Source organism: Rutidosis leptorrhynchoides, chromosome 9 (genome assembly GCF_046630445.1).
Source record: "Rutidosis leptorrhynchoides isolate AG116_Rl617_1_P2 chromosome 9, CSIRO_AGI_Rlap_v1, whole genome shotgun sequence".
Classification (NCBI taxonomy): domain Eukaryota; kingdom Viridiplantae; phylum Streptophyta; class Magnoliopsida; order Asterales; family Asteraceae; genus Rutidosis; species Rutidosis leptorrhynchoides.
This window is the reverse complement of record NC_092341.1, coordinates 81,395,306-81,403,626: the sequence shown is the minus strand read 5'-3', so window position 1 is coordinate 81,403,626 and position 8,321 is coordinate 81,395,306.

Below are 8,321 nucleotides of genomic sequence, written 5' to 3'. Positions count from 1 at the left end.
TTATAATAATAATATTGCTTATATATATATAGCTTACAACAACCACTGTGCTTCAGCATGCACGTACGAAGTTTATATGCTTGGTGACTACACTAGCATGGTCTAGGACCGACAATGTACTAAGAGTCTAGTCAGATGTTTCACTACGAAAGAGTCCTCAGTCGGAATCCAAAGCTCGACAGACTTACTACAACCGGTGTGCCTCGGTCGATCTTACGTTGTATCCGATAGAATTCTCTTACCAAGGGGTGACACAGATAGTGTACTCTGAATCGGGGTTAGCGACTTCCCAATAACAGAGCCTATAACTACGTTCTATTAGTTGGAAAAGCGATTGAGTTTAAAGCATAATTGGAAAGCATTTCAACAGCATACACAGACCATAATATTATTTCGGCAATATAACTGCTTACATCATAGCATACACTAAAGATAACTACTCGCTAATCATGGCAACAATATAATAAAACATTATATAAGATAAAGGATAGAAGTACCAGTAGATTAAACGAGTTCTGAATACAAAAGTGACAACTTCAAGACTCCAGACCGCTCCTAATATAATCTTCAGCGTTCTAGGTTTCCCGCACGGAGTCGAAGGCCTTGAGAGTATGACTAATATTATACAAGAGAGAGAAATAATTGAATTGAAGTGTGTGTTGGAATGAATGACAAAGCCCCTTTAAATAGACTAGGAATTTGCCAAAATACAGCTGGCAGGCCGTTTGGTGGCCCGTATTTGGCAGGCCATTTTCCTGGCAGGCCGTATGGCAGGCCGCTTGGTGAGCCGTATTTAGCAGGTCATTTACATACTGGCAGGTTGTATGGCAGGCAGATTTTGATGCTGGTCAGCCTTGATTCACTGGATCGTAGCTTGATTTCTTGTCTTTCACCGTTTTCGCTCTAGAATCTTCGTTTTAGCTCCGATTCTCTTGATTCTTTTTACACCGCCTTCGTAATTACTTTATCTTCAATTATAATCGATGAAGTGGGTATTTTACCGATAAAGTTCGAATCTTTGTTGTTTTTGGGCCTTAATATCGGGGTGAAAACGTGATTTTTTAGCCGGTATCATATATCCCACACTTAGACTTTGCTTGTCCTCAAGCAAACTCTCATTTCCTTAAGAATCTTTTCGGCATTTCTTTTCTAATAGCCTAAGCGGTTTGCGTTTATTATAAGAGCAAAAGATAAGATGAGTCATCTATGTTAGGATTGAAATTATCTCTGCAAGCATGCGAGGAGGTTATATGACATAGGCTAGCTTTCACGGGTCACTCAAATCACTCAAGTGTTTAGGGTTCCCTATAAAGCTAAGAAATGAATACACTCATAGCCAGTCATGCTGCACCTATCGTCATAGGCTTGATAAAGACTCAAATCCTTGCTGCTAATGCAGAACGGTAGTAATCTCAGCTTTTATAGGTCATTTGTCAATGATGGGAAAGGAATTTTGGAGTGGTAGTGAAGTTGTTTTTGAAGGGTGAGATGAAAGGGGTAATGTGGTCTTTATACAGACTTTTATTTGGATAGATAGGAGTGCTGAAGTGTTTTGAGAAGCACTTTTGAACTTTTCTTCATTTGATAATCATTTTCGGTCGAGTTCTCTTCAGCGTTTCTCTTTATATAGTTATGCCCCTTTTCTCAGAACTAATATATATATATATATATATATATATATATATATATATATATATATATATATATATATATATATATATATATATATATATATATATATATTTTGGAGACTTCATCTCGAGAAACTTTTAGCCATCAAACTTTTTCAAGACCTTTGCCATGATACTTGAGAGGTTTATAACATCAGATTTTCGGAAGGAATCTCATTTTCGTGATTTTTCAAAGGTAATGTGGATGTGGTGGAGTAGAAGTAGTGGAGGTGCGGAAGGCTTATGTTTGACAAATGGCTAGCTCTTTTGATTACAGCCGAATCGCATTTTGCTGCTTGGAGATGTAGATCTAAAGCAAGTTCTGATTCTGAGCACAGACATCGGCACTCTCAACGGAAAATAGTGAAGCATTAAAGATGAGTGCTGGTCGTATTTGGGGTGCCTCACCATAATCAATTTAGGTTGATAATACCTTAGTCATGCAATGCTCTATTAGAGATTTCAATCTAACAAGATTTCCACCTTACTTAAGCCTTATTTTTATTGACAAACGTTTCAGTTTTTTAAAAATACTCTTTCGAAAAGGGTTTCTTTTGCAAAAATTTTGAAATTTGGCTTAAGGACTTGGAATCTTCGTGATGGGTTATTATAATACAGCATAAAAGATTATACCAACATCCCACCCTTAGACGAACATTGTCCTCAATGTTCCTAGTGTATCCCACACTTAGGAGTTTTAGTTGAAGATTTGGGAGTATTTGTCTAGTGTTTTAATTGGGTGTTATCCCACACTTAGTGATAAGCTAGGATGTGGCATAATTTGAATCTTTAGCTAGTAGCGAGAAGAAAGAAATACCCCTAGCAGATGCGGCTGGTTTCCAATCCTTGCGTCTTTATCGGCTCATTTGTCGTTCTTTATTCTTCTACTCTACTTTATTGCACGGGTTGCCTCCCGAGAAGCGCTTTTGTTTAAGGTCGTTGGCTCGACCGTAGTGATGCTTTAAAAAGCAAACATTCCTCGCTGATGGTTGTGATCTTGGTCTTCTTGAGGGAATGTGAGTCTTGGAGGAAAAATCCTGGGAAAGTGTCAGACCAATAGTGGTAGAAGATCCGTTACTTCTCTTGAAGATCTTCTGAACGATAAGTAGTGCGCAGTTTCGGCTCTTGATAAGTCTTGAAGTTCGATGAGGATATGATCTACAGCTCTGTTGGTTGACCCATGAATGTCAATCATAGAAGCAGTGCTGGTGGTGATTATTTCTCTGGTGGGGTACTCATTTCGAAGGTCTTCAAACAATGTCAGAAACTGTATCTTTAGAATTTCGAAGTCTTCGGAATGGTGATCTCCACAGTAAGAGTCAGTAGCTTTGCATAGATTTACTAAGAGGCGAAGCTGAAAAGAAGTGAAGAGCAACCCTGACCCGAGCATTAATGTCACCGTCTTTGAGTATATCTCCCTACATCCAGCTTTAAATGTGAAACTAGGATCCGTGGATTCTTGGAAGATACGTGTTATCTGCTTAGTAACGTAGGTGGCAATGTTGACTCGGTCTGGTTCAAGATGAGAGAACGGATTGTTTCTCCTTGCTTCTTCCATAACAACATCTCGTAGCTCTTTGATAATCAGATCAGCGTGGTGATCAATGGTTACGTAAATTACTAGCCTCTCTGGTGTGCTTTCGAAATTATCTCTTTCCAAGAGAGCAAAAAAGCTGTGAATATCCTCGATCATTTGCAAGTCAGAGTGATAAGTCGGGCGTCCGGTGGAAAGATCCATATGCTTCCGGATGAGAGACAGTAGTGCTCGTTGGTTTCATGAGAATGGAAGTGCAGATCCGGCTAAGGCATTATAAACCTTAGAGTAAATGATCTTCTGATCTCGACAGAATATTGTCTCAAGAATAGTGCGAACCACTGAATTGTGCTCTCGTTGCCTTCCTTCGTGATAGATATGATCGTGAAGAGAATTGATAAAGTCTTGAATGCGTTCTTCTAGGATTTCAACATCATTGTCTTCTCGTCGGAGATAGAGGTGGTGTTCTTCTCGAATAGCCATAATTCGTTCTGTTAAGCGTAGCGAAAAATCAATGGTTGATTTTCGGATGGCTTCGAGAATGTTGAAAGGATCCGTTCATATACATTATAAACGATTCACAATAGTTGATTACATCACGAGGTATTTGACCTCTATATGATACGTTTTACAAACATTGCATTCGTTTTTAAAAGACAAACTTTCTTTACATCAAAAATTGACGGCATGTATACCATTTCATATTACATCCAACTATAATTAACTTAATATTAATCTTGATGAACTCAATGACTCGAATGCAACGTCTTTCAAAGTATGTCATGAATGACTCCAAGTAATATCCTTAAAATGAGCTAATGCACATCGGAAGATTTCTTTAATACCTGAGAATAAACATGCTTTAAAGTGTCAACCAAAAGGTTGGTGAGTTCATTAGTTTATCATAATCAATCATTTTCGTAATAGTAATAGACCACAAGATTTCAGTTTCTATAAATATCCGTACACTCGCAAGTGTATAAAAGTATTCTATAAGTTGTAGGCACCCGGTAATAAGCCTTAACGTTCATGTTTTACCCTCTGAAGTACACCAGATCAGGTGTGTTTAAAATAACCTCGAAGTACTAAAGCATCCCATAATCAGGATGGGGTTTGTCAGGCCCAATAGATCTATCTTTAGGATTCGCGCCTACCGTACATAGACAAGTAGTTTAATGTTACCAAGCTAAGGGTATATTTCTGGTTTAAACCCACATAGAATTAGTTTTAGTACTTGTGCCTATTTCGTAAAACATTTATAAATCAGCGCATGTATTCTCAGCCCAAAAATATATATAAAAAGGGAGCAAATGAAACTCACAATACTGTATTTCGTAGCAATTATGTATATGACGGCACTGAACAAGTGCAGGGTTTGTCTCGGATTCACAAACCTATATTAAGTATATATATTTATATGTTGGTCAATATCTGTCTAACAATTTAGGTCAAGTCGTAGTGTATCACAATCCTAATGCTCGAGACCGACATGCAAAAGTCAACAAAAGTCAACTTGACCCAAAATGACTTCCAAAATCTATACATGTTTATTATATAACTTATATATAGTCGTTTTATATATTTAAATATATTTATCAGATCTTATTATACTAAATAATACAAGTCATTTATTAATAAATAAAAATTTATATTTAAATTCATATATGATAAAAATATACTTTTATATATCTCAAGTAATAAAATTTATAAAATTCACTTAATATCATAAAAATATAGTGGTATGTATTATTAATGTAATTATATTACGTGTGGTAAAAATATCTTTGTACGCACATTTATTTGATTAAATAATATTGATAATAATAACAATGATAAAAATAATAAAATGATAGTTTCAATAAAAATATTAATTTTTAGTAATAAAGATAATTTTAGTAATAACATCATCTGATAACAATTATAATAATCGTTTTAATAATAATATTAAAATTAATAATAATTCAGTTGACCATATCTTTTAATCCGTTCATCGAACCCACACGATTTCTAAATGAAAAGTTATTAATTTTTCTTTAGCTTTTCAACGACATGCATATCATATACCTTATCTCAGTAGCATATGTATCAAATTCGTGATTTATCATAAACTATTTAACGACGAAATTAAGCATACAAACATGCATAATCATATATACTCGAGCACTAGTCAGGGATACACTATTAATATATAAAAGATAAGATATGAATGCTCACGTATCAATATTGTGATTCAATATTGCAGGAAAGTACGTAGACGCAACGAAAATGATAAACGTTAGGTTGACCTCACGAGCAATACCCTCGAACAATACCCATAACCTCCATAGCTATAACACATAATTTCCTTAGCTCTATCCCGTTTGAAAACTTATTTTGAAATCGTCTGAATATAACTCCGTTATAGTATTTTATGTATACTAATAATATCTTGAAATAATACTAAGTAAATATATATATGTAATTCGATTGAGAGAGTTTAGAGAAATATATTTTTAAGTTTCTATGAAATAATAAAACCTATTGAATTCTATTTATAATAGATTTTTGAATTATTAAAGTGAATTATTAAAGTATGAATTATTAAAGTGAATTATTAAAGTATGAATTATTAAAGTGAATTATTAAAGTATGAATTATTAAAGTATGAATTATTAAAGTGAAATATTAAAGTGAATTATTAAAGTATGAATTATTAAAGTGAATTATTAAAGTATGAATTATTAAAGTGAATTATTATTAAAGTGAATTACTAAAGTGAATTATTAAAGTGAATTATTAAAGTTAAAGTAAAATAAAAGTAAAGTAAAAGTAATGTAAAGGTAAAGTTAAAGTATAGTAAAAGTATAAAACTATGTACGTATAATACGCGTATAAATATATTTAATATTAATTTAAATCGTTATATCATAAAACATTTTAGAAAAGTAGAATTATATATATTCATAATAGGTTTCAAGTTTTTAAATTACAGTCTGTTGGTGAAGCATGGGATAAAGTCCAAAGGTTTAATAAACGTATGAAATCATCTTAATGAAAAATGTTGAGTTACTTAACTTGTCGATATCCAACATCTAAGTTATTTACACTCCACATTCCTACTTATAGATCACTTTACCATTTTCCGAATATTGTCAAAAAGAATAGATTTCTTAAATCGCAGTGGACCTCATAACATTGGCCCGTAATCATATCATAATGTATCTGATAATTCAATCATTTGATATTATCTCTTAATTCTGTCGATAAATATATCGAAACAAATACGTTCATGTAAAGTATCATATATATCAAATACTTTGTTAATGTTTTCAGTTATTATATATTATATATACATATCTATATACATATAATTGTTCGTGAATCGTTGAACACGGTCAAAGGGTAATTGATTACATGAATGTAGTTCCAAACTTTTTGAGATTCAACATTACAAATTCTGCTTATCGTGTCGGAAACATATAAAGGTTAGGTTTAAATTTGGTCGGAAATTTTCGGGTCGTCACAGTACCTACCCGTTAAAGAAATTTCGTCCCGAAATTTGATCGAGGTCGTCATGGCTAACTTTAAAAATGTTTTCATGACGAATATGAGTTGATAAATAGAGTTTTATCATCATTGAGTAATATAGATAAAACAATTTGATTACGCGAAGAGTATAAGTGAAGCTATCGCAAGAGAGTGAAATGAGTAAACGTATATTCGTTTTAACCGATGACGTAGTTATGATTGATTTTCGGAATTCATGGATTTTAAAGAAAATCTTTGCAATAAGATTTGGTTCTTCGGCGATTAAGGAAATCAGGGTCTTATTTGATTAAATGCGATAATCTGTCTCGATTTCTCTTTCTGATATTTTACTATAAATCCACCCCCTTCATTTCTTTATTTCCATAGCTCACACCTTCTAGTCTTTCTCCCCAATTCATACTTTAAAGCATTCGTTAATATGCTTCATCCAGTATTGATTCTTGATATACTCTTAACTTTCATATCTGTCATTCTTCTTTTTCATCTACCACCGGAGGAAGTTATTTTCTTCTACCATTACCTTGGGGTTATTGTGTTTTTCATTCTCCCGTGTCTTTATATTGCTATACGCATTGATATACAAGGTTTGTAATTTCGGGGTTGTTATCCATTATATTTCGGAGCTTCATGCTTTCGTTTTCTCTTCCCGACCTTAAGTCAAGCGGATAATGGTCCAGAATTTGTAGATATGAATTTTTGGATGAACATAATTAATGTTCCAAGAAGAAAATCGTAATGGCACGTTCTTGATTTGGCAAATTACCAGAATATCCAAAAATATAGAGCTATCAAGATGATATGTTCTTAATATGTTTGGAAATTGGGTAGAATGTAAGAGTCGTGTAAATAGTACATGATGACGGTATGTTCTGTGAATCATCACGTTCCATTAGAAACTCAGTATGACTTACTGTAATATAATCACATTGATCAAGTGTCATTATATTATACTAACTCATGCTTCAGTTCCCAACACTACTTCAAAAACATTCCTATTCGAATTTTTTTTTCTTCAGAATTTAGAAACTAACACAGTTCTTTTTATGTTGTAACGCGGATATTGCGAATAGATAGAAGATTTCGGATAAGAATAGTTTTGAAAATATCTTCAGGAATATCGAAGATATTTATAATAAAAGATACGATGATATCTTAGAATTCTTAACATAGATGGATGATGAAGAAGATTTGTCTGTGAAGGTTTAGAATAAGAAGTAAGGTGTTTGATAACGATTTCAGTAGACACTGAATTATTTGGATCCTTTGAAGGCAGGTTTAGTCTTTGTGATTTATCCACAGCCTTCTTCATGGTCTGCTCAATCCGTTTTTCAGTTTCAAACCTTCTCTTTTTCTCAGCTTTACCACCATACTATTCTTTATCATCAAACTTTTGACTGTTAAAGTCGTTTACAGTTTTTGCTGCTTCATCAGCATTTTTTCCAATTTCGGAGAACTAGTTCATAGTTTGGGATATTTTTCAGAAAATTCACATTCGAAGTATGTAAGTCTAGGAGATAGACGTTATATGTATACATATAACTTTTGACGTAAAATTGTCGCGAAATTTAAAATACTGATTGCTAATTCCC